Here is a 14072-nt window from a genome sequence, read left to right as displayed (position 1 = left end):
CTATCTATGGGCATCCCTAATATCGTAAAGAAAAATCAGTAGTTTCTTTTTATACATAACAAATCCAGTGGGCAGTACTGCACTGGGCTGTGCCAGAAAAATTTCTTATAGGAACAGATACATACGCGTTATCCGGCGACATAATTGAGCTAAGAAGCTTCAGTTTATTCAGAATGACTTCTCAGGGCCATGACGCAGCATTGCTGACGTCCAGATTTACCAGTTTAGATTCGCAGTTAGTTAATTATTGAAAGGTTATATGTGAGCCCCCATTTTATTGCGAGGTTAGTCACATTTTTATTGCGAGGTTACGTAAGTAAACTGTTGGGAGGTTACACCTGATTTATTGCTCTTCATGGCAAGCCATCCTGGGCTTACATTTCAGCAAGATACTGGCCGCCTGCATATGTCGAGTGTGTCTGTGTGTCTACTGCTTGTCTTGGCAAATGCCCAATCGCACCTTGACCAGCAAAGTCGCAGGATTCCCCTACCCCCCACCCCCACCCTCCCCTACCCAATTGAGAACGTTTGGAGCATTACCGGCAGGGCCCTCCAACTAGCTCGGGATTTGGGCCACCTAAGCGTCAGTTGGACAAAATTTGGTACGATATTCCTCAAGAGGACATTCAACAACTCTATCAGTCAATGCAAAACTGAATAACTGCTTGCATAAGGGCCAGAAGTGGACCATGGCGTTATTGACTTGCTCAATTTCCGAAGCTCTTTCTCTAGAACCAATCATCCAATTTTTCTGAAATTGCAATCATTTGTTTATCTGTACATGTACATCGTATCTACCGATTTCCGCCGCATTCGGGTAATTCATTCGTCGTGCGTTTTTTCCCCACTCCGCACATGTGTTCTAACCCAGCACAAGTGTTCCAATCCCAGAATAGCGTACAGTGCTGCATGAAACCAGTCTTCGGACTGAAGACCACCACGACAACAACCCACCCCTCATGGAGTTGTCCACTTGCCAACCCCTCCCCAGCCATTCCCTCCTCTAACGCTCTCTCTCCCTCACGGCCGACTGCCCGGAGAGTTGAGGACTCCCGATTGAAAGCTGCCGGCCCGTAATGGCGGTGTTAGTGAGGGACCGGGACGCGACGGCCAACTGCACGTGGCGATGTGGCGGCGGCAGCAGCCGCGCACGCACTCGGACAGGTAGCGGCGCCGCTTGACCTTGGGGTTAGGAACCAGTTCGGCCCGCGCCCGGTCCGCTGTAGCCTGGCTATGCGCGCCTCACCGGCCGTTACGCTGCGCGGCGTAATTGTATTGCGGCGGTACCCACAGCGCGCGTGGGGTGTGAGGGGCGGTGAAAGGGAGGGGGGAGAGGCAGTGCTCTCGTATCCGCTCTTGCAGAACGCTCCGTAATTGGACGGATGGACGCTCTCGGAGCAGCTGTTCGATTCACACGTGCCTCTCCGTGCGGCTGCTGTTTCTTCGCCCCTCTCCACACTCTGCACCTTTGGTACATAACTATCACATGGCTATCACATATCGCTAGGCGATTTTGCTCCATTTATTGCCACTATTTCGTGGTTATGTTATTGAGAGCATTGGTTATGTTTGCTTGGGAGGAAAGATTTGAGTTTCTCTCGCCGGCAAGATGCGCTCCCGATGTGCTCTCTAGTTCGCTTTTGTCAGCAGAAGGCGGTCGGGGAGTCTCGTTACGAAAGGCGAGAATTCCCTGAATGTTGAGTAGTTCCGCGGAAGTGGGCTCGCGGCCCGTATAACACCACCGACTGCTGCTAAACTAGCAACACGACGATAATGCTACTCCTGTGAGTGAACTTTAATTTAACCGTGATAGTGCGAGCAATGGTTAAGTTATCGGACTATTTTCGTTTCTCTGTTTCTATCGAAATGAAGCAATTGCAGAATAAATGCGAATCAAACCAACGTTCTAGACGGCCGCTGTGGCCGAGCGGTTCTAGGCGCTTCAGTCCGGAACCGCGCTGCTGCTACGGTCGCAGGTTCGAATCCTGCCTCGGGCATGGATGTGTGTCATGTCCTTAGGTTTCAGTAGTTCTAAGTCTAGGGGACTGATGACCTCAGATGTTAAGTCCCATAGTGCTCAGAGCCATTTGAACCATTTTGAACCAACGTTCTATTAGTGATCAGGTAAACCGTATTACGCAAAAGAATGTGATGTCTGAATTCCTAAGAGACCATACTGCTGAGGTCATCGGTACCTAGACATACACACTACTTAAACTAACGTGATCTAACTTATGGTAAGAATAACAAACACACCCACGCCCGAAGGAGGACTCGAACCTCCAGCGGGAGTGGCCGGGCAATCCGTGACATAGCACCTTAAACCAAGCGGCCACTCCGCGCGGTAAAAGGAAATGGTCACCAGCCTAACTAAGCAAACTTGTACCAAGTACTAGCATGGTTCATAAAGGAAGTTAACTACTTTGGGTGGCTTTACTTGATACTGAAATTGTGTTTTGCAGATAAGATACCAGGCACCAGGATAGTTCATCAGGCAAGGTAACACTAGCTTGGCAAGAGCAACACAGAAGGAATATGAACCGTTTTTTGCAAAAATTGGCTCTCCGTAACACTATCCTTATTAAAGTAGACAGTTCCTGATTATTATACACAAATAATAACTAATGGTGGAACTGTATTAACTTGGAAGAGACATTCTTTTATCAGCTTAGTTATTGGAAAATACTGTGCACGAAAGGGCTGTCAAGTAATTACCTTCTCTATTACTATTATCATTTGTATTCTCACGGAGCATTCACTTCCTTATATTATTTAGTCCAAATGAAACATGTGGTAGTATAGTTCGAATAGCTCTAGGTATTTGCTTACTACAACACACACAAGTTGCAAGAATGAAAACTGTACTTCTTGAGTATTGTTATAGTAATATGAAATATAAATCTCGCTCAGCTATTAGCACAGGGACCTAGAAACTAGTCCTTCATTAGACTGTGTTCATGGCTGAATATTTTACTCACAATACAACATTAGAGACACTGTTAACTATATACCACATAAAATAATAAACACTGTTTCCTCTATAAGAAGAGTCTTTAAACTGAATACTTTAAATTTTCTGTTAGTATCTGTTCTTTGATGAAACTTTAACTATACTTTTAAGAAAATTACGTGGTCTGTTTCAAAACTTACGCTCATTAAATAATCATGTATTTCACAACTCCACAATGTTTATTCACTTTTATTAAGGAATGTAACTGCTTTTCAGTTCAGAAAAACAGAATACTCGGAATTATTGTAGCACTTAGGATAGGACCGTGTCTAGCTAGACGGCTAAGGATAAAATACGATGGCTCAACACAAAGTTTGCAGAACACAAACGTATTATTGAAAAAGAAACCACATAACTGGTCCGTGCAGTCATCCAGTAGTCAGCTGATAATTTGAGATGAAGGTGATGGCAGTGTCGACCCCCTGGGCTATTCAAAAAAGACGAAAAAATTATCCATGGCCGTTCCTGAGTAAACAAGCTTTGAAAATTCTCTTCTTAGCGTGGGGTTTTCGTAGTACAGAGCTAACCAAAAGTATACCATGAATAATAAGAGCAATTACTTCCGCATCCGAGGCTGTATTACATAATCTTGAAATTATTCTCGCCTCTTTCAGTTCACAAGATGAGCGCACTTTGCACAAACTGACTCATGCCACGGAGGAGCTTTGTAGTTCGACCGCCAGACCCATCTTTTCTAATGCCACCAAGCCAGTTTCGTTGCAGAGGGGCTCCCATCTGTTTTACATCATTAGAAACCTACAGGCCCTACGCATGGACCAGTATTACAAGTCATTTTTTTATCATTTCCATTCTTTCATAGCACATTACTTTTGAAATTACATCCATAGATTAATTACAATTACATAAATCGCCATAAATAATGAAGAGACCATTTACACAGATGTTACATCAAAGAGCTTGATAATACAGAAGTCACGTTACATAAAAGCGGACAAAGAAGTTAGATAAGACAGTTATAAGTAGTATCGATGACAGTGTTGCACCTGCCCCGTGCTTTTGTTGGCTAGAGCCGGCGACTGTCCTCGCTAAGGAGAGAGACCGCCGTGGCGCCACTGCCGTCAACAGAGAAAAATTGAGAATTACATTTTTGTCTTTTCTGGCCGGACATCAAAGGACAGGACACCGTAACACCACCCGAGCAGCGTGAGAAAGTCGATTACTTTCTCTCCAAAATTTTGGTTTATACAATCCGGTCAGTCACTCCCGCCACCGCGCTTGACACAAAGAGGTTGACTAATCTGTAGGACACTGCTCCATGCCAGTACCAACCTTTTGTTTGTAAATGTCCTTTCTCTACGCCAAGAGTGGGAATTTTCCGCTGCATTCCCCCGTTTTATCATGAAATAAGTGTATTCTGCTTCGTTACGTTGGCAACAAAACTCCAAGTGGAGTTTTCATGAAAGTTGAGATTCGTGAACCAAAATTCTGGGCTATTCATCTCCCAGCCTCAGTCTGGTGCTAACTGGCGCACCCTAACTGATTTTGGGGAAATATAAGTATCGCCAACGTGGTAACGTGATCCATGCTCTGAGCAACTCGCAGCTTACCTGTTCCGCCATGCAGCTTCTGTTGTCTGCTTGATTATAATTTGTTGTCTCTTTTGTCACGTTAACTTTGAATATGCGAGCAGTCCATATGGAGAAATCTTGCTATCTGCAAATTTTATGTGAATTGTGTGTATCACAAAGAGTAATAACTTAGATTTGAAGTCAGTTGTCCAACGTTTCCTTGGTTAGGCGATCCACATACAACAAATACAACTTGTTGTGTATCTAAGCTGTTGTTCACACTATGATGGTGTTCACATTTTGTACAGTGCCCAAACACAGCCACAAACTGCTCGAAGTTAAAGAGGGACCCCGTCAAGTTTCAGTAGTCAGGCGTTGACCCCGCCAAAGAAACTTTTTAGAAAAAGCTTTTGTATTATTATGTATAAACTATACTCCGTCCCAACAGGCCTTGAAGGCTAAGCAGTACCGTCCGACCGCCGTGTCTTCCTCAGCCCACAGGGGTCACTGGATGCCGATATGGAGGGGCATGTGGTCAGCACACCGCTCTCCCGGCCGTATGTCAGTTTATGATACCGGAGCCACTGCTTCGCAATCAAATAGCTCCTCAACTGGCCTCACAAGGTCTGAGTGCGTCCCGCTTCCCAACACCGCTTCGGCAGACCGGACGGTCACCCATCCAAGTGCTAGCCAAGCCCGACAGCGCTTAACTTCGGTGATCTGACGGGTATGGAGGTAAAAGAGGAAGTATGACGCGGCCTAACAACCCAGAAGATTTTAAATTTAGTGACAACGGCCACGAAAACCTGCAAACTTACTTAGAAAAGGTATTCCATATTTTGATAGGTGGTAGTATAGACCAAAACAATACAAAATGTCCAGTAAACTTGGGCACTAAAATACATACCTTAAGAGCAATATAATCACTTGTATATCTTAGATAATGTGAAACACATCACTTCTACTGCAAGTTCTTTGATTACGAGCGACCTACAGAGCGCATATCGACTGGCGCAAGGTATCGGCAGTTGGTAACAGGCGATTTGCCTGTTTTTCTAGAGAAGGTACTGTTCCAACAAAGGCTGTAGGTGTAGTTCGTGCATGGCGCAGCACCAGCCCATTGTCTCCGAAATGTCCGAAAACACCTCACACAAACAGTTAATAGGGAATGGAATGGTTGGTGACGTCCAGTGCGTTGGCCAGCTTGTTCCCCCGATCTTAATCACTTGGATTTTTGTATTTTGGGACACCTGAAATCTTTGGTGCATTCAAGCCCCAGTAGTGATGTACAAACTCTACAGGAACGCGCCATCAGAGTCTGCCAGCGCATCCGTTACCAACATGGAGTTTTTCCAGAGAGTGTGTGGTGCCATAAGACGTCGGACAGAAGCATACCTTTCTATCAGTTTACATCGTATTGATCACCTCCTTTACCGTTGGCTCACAAATAGGCGGTCGCATGTAACAGCAAGCAGATTTCAATACAAGCTCTGCTGTTTCACAGTAACAGAATAATATGGCCTCATGTGCTTGCTTATTTGTTTCCTGGATTTTTTTTAGGTTGTGTAATAGCAAAGGACTTGCAGCAGAAGAGAATGGACATCATATTGAACACATCCTTTAGCAATGGCTCACAAGTGCAAATCGTAAACGCAGGCAAGTCGTTTGTAATAGCAATGTAGTAGCGTAGATGAACAAGTGTTCATGGCTCTGAAGGTGTGCATTTTAGAGCCCATCTGTTTTGGACTTTTTTCTTGTTTTGGCCATATTTTTCTGCTAACGTTCAGAGAATAAAGTAGGATGTAAGCTAAAAGTCTCAGAGTTGGCGACGAATTCTGCAGATTATAAGTTACGTTTAACACAGTGTTGTTTTCAGTTGCTTGCCTGAGGAGTCTGTCCACGCGAATGGTCTTGCGTTCTGGACATCTAAAGAGAACAGAAAAGCCTGGAAAAGGCGCTCGTTCGTAGACTAGCCGTATAAGTGCCGTCAACAGCAAATCAGACGACTGCCGCGAGTCCACGGGCACGGACCAGCAGCCATAAGGAGCTGAATAACGCAAGACAGTAATGGTACTACTTCCCAAAAAGGAAAGAAAAGAAACAGAATGACTTCTCAGATTTAGTCGGAAATAACTGAAAGCAACAGCATTCCCCTCATACACACACCAACGATCATGCTGGAATACCCTCTTACGGCGAGAGGTGGCAACACGTAATGTACTCAGGAACATTGTTGAATATGATCGTTTTGGTGATGTAGTTGTTATGGTGTGGTTAGGCATAATGTTGCTTGGAGGTACCGACGTCTAAATCTTTGAACACAGTACATTCACCGGCCGACGTTATGATGTCTCTGTATTCCTTACCCAAGAGCCTCTTTTCAGCGGTGCGTTCCGTTCAAATGGCTCTGAGCACTATGGTTCAAATGGTTCAAATGGCTCTGAGCACTATGGTTCAAATGGCTCTGAGCACTATGGGACTTTACTGCTGAGGTCATCAGTCCCCTAGAACTTAGAACTATTTGAATCTAAGTAACCTAAGGACATCACACACATCTATGCCCGAGGCAGGATTCGGACCTGCAACCGTAGCGGTCGCGCGGTTCCAGGCTGTAGCGCCTAGAACCGCTCGGCCACCCAGACCGGCGGTGCGTTCCGTCCTGATTTCATTTCTATGAATGGCAATGCGCGGCCACATCGAACGGCATAGGTGCAGGAGAGGAGATTCGGCGAATGGACTGGCCTGCCCGATTCCCCGACTTAAATCCCATGAGCGCGTCTGGAATGCACTGTGTAGAGGTCTCGCAGCACGTCTCCATGCACCAGCGTCCATTCAACAGTTGTCGACCGTGCTGGTTAGGGGACGTGACATCCTACCACGAGAACTCCGTACCAACATTGTAGCCAGAATGTGACCACGTTGCAGAGCATAAATTGCCATCGCTGGTGATCACTCAACCTATTAAGAACGGTGCTGAACGTTTTGAAATGTCCAGGGGACCATGATAAATCGATGTGACTTAACTGTAATAACTACCTTCGAATAAAAGTGCAATTTCTGTTTGTCTTATTACGTATTTCGCTGTTACCTTGTATACTATACTACAACAGTTCTTCCTTTGCATGATGCAAGTTTCATCGACCTACGTTACTTGCAGTGACGCATCGTGTGAAAGTTACTTTCGTCGTTATGTTTTGCACACTACTATATATTTCGGGCTGCGGTTCAGAAATGGTTCAAATGGCTCTGAGCACTATGGGACTTAACATCTGAGGTCATCAGTCCCCTATAACCTAGAACTACTTAAACCTAACTAACCTAAGGACATCACACACATCCATGCCCGAGGCAGGATTCGAACCTGCGACCGTAGCGGTCGCGCGGTTCCGATTGCGGATGACAAGAAACGCACGCAGTGCACAGGGTATTCCAAAAAGATACATCCAATTTCTTAAGACTATGTCTTCTACATCAACGAAGATACAAACTTTTGGCAGCTTTTAACTTAGACATAGAACTAAAACTTTTTGTTTCCAGAAGAACCATCTAGTTTTATTGGGACATACCTTTTACATATATACACATCCAGCCTATTGAGGTACCTGTAACAACTAATTTTCACAAGAGTTCAATGTGCCCTTCACCAGACGCACGACACAAATATCCATACAATAGTCAAACTCGTCCCATACTTTTGCGAGCATGCCTGGAATTTCTGCAAACAATGCTGTTGCTATGCGACGTCACTGTTTGCCCAAAGTTGTTGGACGGCCACATAGACGGACTCTTTCAACCCTCACCCCCACCCCTCCCTCGAAACATATACACACAAAAGTTAGATGAGTCTTTGAAGCAGACCATCCTCAAGAAATGCCGTTACAGGTAGATGCCAGTAGGGTGGTGCTCCTTTCTGTTAAAAATTGAAATTTGTGCATATTCTCGAAATATGGAAAAATACAGGTCCCCATCAAATCCAGTTACGTGATACCCACATTCGAACGAGCGAACTGCACCAGTGAGATCCCTATTGACGGCAACATGAGCCACCGTCTAACAAGTGGCGCCAAGCTAAACTTTTAGATTCTATACGTAAGCTAAAATTCACCCTGAGATTCTATGTTGTAGAAAATACGGTCTTGCGAACATGGATGAATCGGTGGATTAAAAATTGTTGGACGCTAAACAGCGTGGTCATCAGCGCTCGATTTAGTGGTATTGTTGCATTATTACTCACTGTCGCTATTTTTTGAAACATTCTGTATAGGCAGTAATGAACTGTCTACCCTAATACTCGTAATTCTGAATTACGTTATTGCCAGAGAGAGCGAAAGCCCCATCGCAAACGGGATCATCGAAGTGCTATATCGATCGGAGAAGAAGAAGGAAAATATGGTACCTTATTTTCATGAAATCACATAATGGGATCACCGGTAACGAAGACGTATCGGAAGAATCTGTTGCCGAAGGCTGTCATAACTTGAATTGGAGCTCAAGTACGGGCTACAGACATGCACTATTTAGAGGCGTGATAGGACACTGGCAACGATAATGGGAACGGACATAAAGGCGAGAAGTATGCAATTTCTCAGCTGACGGTTCCTCTGGCCACAAATTCCGATGCTCAGTGTACGTCTCGTGCTGGTCCACTGTAATGTAACCCACATGCTCGTTGACTAAACTCGAAACACATATTTTGTAGATGTTTCGCAGCGTGATCTCGCTTACACAGATTTTGCCCCTATCTTTCAATTAAGAAATTCATTCCAGATCGATATTTGTGAAGTGATGAAAAGGTTCAAACGGTTGTAACACGCTGGTTACAGTCTCCTGTGGCAGACTCAGGTACTCATAAGCTGACGCTGTGGCGACAGGTATGCTGCTAAATACTTCGACTAGTGGGTCAACAGTTCGGAATCTGTTCCAGTAAAAATCCGTAGAACTTTGTCGACTTCCCACTGAATGTGGAAAACCAAGTAAGAGCTACACTGAATCTAACTAGTACATCGGATCATTTCTCATTAATTCATAGCGTTCATCTGAGTCACTTATAGAATTGATGCCCCACGTTCGCCACACACGTCGCGAATAACAAAAACAGCACACTAGGAACCTCCAAGGTTGTCTTCATAGACTATGATGAGGATCATGATGATATGATCTAACATATATTTGATGTGTCTACGAAGGTTTTCGGACATTTCAGTGCAATAGAATCTTATGAATTTCTTGCCGCACAAGGTTGCACTTGGGTGTGATATCGTATGATGTTATATGGTATGATGTCCTCTATAGCACAATTATTGGCATCCTTAAAAATTTACTTCACAATAACATGATGTATTTAACAGGAATAGGAAAAGGATAGCGACTATAAATTCTTTGAATAAATCAAGGCTCCATTAAATCACCACGATAAGAGTAAGATCAAGCACAGCAAAAAACATACACCTGGAACCAATTCACACTAACCACTTTACCAGCGATTTTCAGTGAAGATAAACATTTTGTGAGTATTATTAACTTCCATACTCAATATCCTCGATTTGACGTCACTGCCTGAAAGACACGTGATCCTTCTAAAGAATGTCTAATTCTGTTCATGCGCGTGGACTTACAGGGTCTGCATTTGACAACGTTTGGTCACACTTAGAATAAGTAACTTACTATTTCATCATTTTTCAACCAATCAAGGTATTTTTGTCAAGTTGCCTGTCCCAGTGACGGATGATTGTCAAAAAGTGATAACAAAATACAAAAACCATTTTAAAAAGTAAATTAAGCTATTTTGCACTTATCACCTGGTTTTTGTCATGAACCTAACAGATGTTGCAGTGGACAGTGCTACTAATCGTATACCTCGTCCAGCTTACTTACAGGTCGATGTACACCAATCTTCCTTCCTTTCAAATTATACGTCGGCTGGTATTTCAGAACTCTGCCGGCCCCTGTGTCGGGCAAACATCGTTCAGTCCCAATGAAATTACAGAAAAATAATACCAAAACACCAAAGAAAAAATAGTATAAATTGGACTGAGATAATGATAAAATTGTAAATGCCACAGGGTCCTGCCGGAACAGCGCTCCAGTAGTAAGGAACTTCTGCTCCCTTCGTACTTTCAGGCTCTCCAGCGCCAAATCGCAGAACGATGGCCGCTCTGAGTGATGAACTGAAACAACCTATAGGCATATGTGCTTTTTGAGTTTCAGTAAAACTTTTGACAATGTTGACTTTGACATTCTACTTACTAAACTCACAAGTCATTTTTTTTGTTTTTTTGTTTTTCCAAATGCTGAGCAGTAGTTCCACTCACACCTTACATCCCGGCATCCCGCCAACAATGTGTAATGATTGGAACTAAAAGGTTGCAATGGATGTAGGTAGTGTCAGGGGTCCCACAACGATCAGTATTGGGCCCATTATATTTCGTATTATATGTTAATGATGTGTCAACCATTCTGCAGATATCACCTAAACACTGACGATTTTCATTTAAATCTCAGTGCAAGTCCAACAAACATTTTTACCGTCATCTAGGATGACAACACTGATTTACTTTCCTTATCTGAGTGGGCCCTTAATTCACTCTAAAGCCTATTCCCTTTAAAGCTAATTGCTTACAGTGATACTATTCTCCATAGACTTTTGTACGAAAGCTCACGCAGGCTAGAATGCTTGTGTTTAATATTATTTCTGCCTATGAAGAATTATCATGGCTGCGTGCCGACAAGCGTAGAGACTACATTTACATCTGGATGGTTACTCCGCAATTCACACTTAAGTGCCTGGCAAAGGGTTCATCGAACCATTTTCATACTACTTCTCTACCATTCCACTCTCGAATGGCGCGTGGGAAAAAGGAACACTTAAATCTTTCTGTTCGAGCTCTGATTTCTCTTATTTTATTATGATGATCATTTCTCCCCACTCAGGTGGGTGTCAACAAAATATTTTCGCATTCGGAAGAGAAAGTTGGTGATCGAAATTTCGTAAATAGATCTCGCCGCAAAGAAAACCGTCTGCCACCCCACCTCGCGTATCATATCAGTGACACTCTCAGCCGTATTGCGCGATAACACGAAACGAGCTGCCCTTCTTTGCACTTTTTCGATGTCCTCCGTCAATCCTACCTGGTAATGATCCCATACAGCGCAGCAATATTCCTGCAGAGGACGGACAAGTGTAATGTAGGCTGTCTCTTTAGCGGGTTTGTCGCACCTTCTAATTGTTCTGCCAACAAAGCGTAGTCTTTGTTTCGCCTTCCCCACAGTATTATCTATTTCCCCACAATATTGCTCGTAATTGTAATTCCTAGGTATTTAGTCGAATTGACAGCCCTTAGATTTTTGCAATTTATCGTATACCCTAAATTTATCGGATTTCTTTTAGTACCCATCTGGATGACCTCGCACTTTTCATTGTTTAGTGCTAATGCCCACTTTTCGCACCATACAGAAATTCTCTCTAGATCATTTTGTAAATGGAATTGTACGCCTGATGATTTTACTAGACGGTAAATTACAGCGTCATCTGCAAACAATCTGAGGGGGCTGTTCATATTATCACTTAGATCATTTACATAAATCAGGAACAGCAGAGGGCCTATGACACTACCTTGCGTAACGCCAGATATCACTTCTATTCTACTCGATGATTTACCGTCTATCACTACGAACTGTGACCTCTCTGAGAGGAAATCACGAATCCAGTCACACAACTGAGACAATAGTCCAAATGCACGCAATTTTATTAATAGTCGCTTGTGAGGAACGGTATCAAAAGCCTTCTGGAAATCTAGCAATATGGAATCGATCTGAGATCCCTTGTCAACAGCACTCATTACTTCATGGCAATAAAGAGCTAGCTGTGTTGCACAAGAACGATATTTTCTGAATCTATGTTGGTTATGTATCAATAAGTCATTTTCTTCAAGGTGATTCATAATGTTCGAGTACAGTATATGCTCCAAAATCCTACTGCAAATTTAAGTCAGTGATATGGGTCTGTAATTCAATGGGTTACTCCTATTTCCTTTCTCGAATATTGATGTGACCTGTGCTACTTTCCAGTCTTAGACTATCACACTCTATATCTGCTCCATCGCCCTCTCAATCATTGTACTTATTTATTTTCAACTCTCACACTACTGTCTGAACAGCATAGCAGAAATACTCGTTGACGACAAAGTAAAATCATCTGTGTACCATCACATAACACTGCCACGTTCTCTAAATCGTTTGCTGTATCAGGAAACCGATCTGAACAACCTTCCTCAAAAGATTAGAGACCTTCAATTCCTTCCAAACTACAAAAGACAGTTAACGGCCCACATTTTGTCACAACAGCCATCTCTCCCATACACGTGTCTGCAGCTCACTCTCGCAATCCCTTCTCCCCACAACTTTTCTCTCCCCATCTTGGAAGAGCTACTTGTTTAAATTCTGTTTTTTCCCAACAGACACTGCCGCTGTCTCTTCCATCTTCTCATCTTTCTTTATTCCTTCTGCTTCTATAATACTAAACATGTATTTAAATGTTCCGCACTGATTTATGTCATTCTTAATGCCCTTTACTGTTATTATTATTAGTGTCAACTGTTATTTTCATTATTATTATTACCAATTATTATTATTATTATTATTATTATTATCATTCCTGTGAATGTATTTGTAATACCTTTGGTTTGTATTGTTCGTGGTCACATGTGAGAGAGCCTTAAGGCCGTAATCTGATCAGGCTAAATAATCAATAAATGCTAAATACGCAGTAAATAAACAAGTAATGGCGTCATTTGTTAATCAGCCTTTTACATTTATTCGAGAAAAATTCGAAGTACTCCAAATTTTCGAATAAAGTAAATTGTGGTACGTAGCATTCTGTACCTGCAAGTAAACGTGTGTCGTATTCCGAAACTGACATCAACACGGAAATCGCAAGGAGAAAAGGAAATGACGAAACTAAATTTAGTTGCAGGCCAGAGCGCGTGAAGTGTCGCCTGTTAGGTGTGGCTTCACTTTTGACGGCCGCGTCACGCGTGTTGCAGCACCAGTAGGCGCCGACCGCAAAACAACTTTACAGCGAGAGGAGCGTGCCCCACCTGCCGCATAGGCTATTCACGGCGCCTCTAAACCGACTGCGTTGTCACGCCAGAGTAGTTCTCTGCACAGAACTGCGGGGACGCCTTCCTTTTAGCTGCACCAACCGTACAACCGTCCCCCGCTCCTCTTCTCCCGTCCACAAAAAGAATTCTTTTAGTTAGTCGTTGCTCAAAGGCAGCTAGTACCCCTGCACCGGGATGCTTTTACGGAGGGTGGAAATGCATAAAAACAGTGCACGTTCCGAAGAGAACCAGTGGCGCGCTAAGCTTTCGTAAGCGAATTTTTGGTCGTGAAATGAGCACACAATAAGCGTGCGTTGCCCATTCTTCCTTGCCTGCGGCTTTGTCTTTTATGTGACATCCTTCACATTTCCACCGCTGTAGATGGAACATTGAAAGTGCCAGATCTGATTCTGGAGGATTTTACAGATTCAGATG

At 43.5% G+C, this 14072-nt stretch overlaps 1 protein-coding gene across 4 annotated transcripts in view; it reads left to right on the top strand.

Annotated features, from left to right (window-relative positions):
* Positions 1 to 14072, top strand: part of LOC124802542 (collagen alpha-1(IX) chain-like) — a 403811-nt gene that overhangs the window by 153301 nt on the left and 236438 nt on the right. The gene's annotated exons all lie outside the window — the stretch shown is intronic.

Source organism: Schistocerca piceifrons, chromosome 6 (assembly GCF_021461385.2).
Source record: "Schistocerca piceifrons isolate TAMUIC-IGC-003096 chromosome 6, iqSchPice1.1, whole genome shotgun sequence".
NCBI classification, from domain to species: Eukaryota; Metazoa; Arthropoda; class Insecta; order Orthoptera; family Acrididae; genus Schistocerca; species Schistocerca piceifrons.
This window is presented reverse-complemented; position numbering and strand designations above follow the sequence as displayed.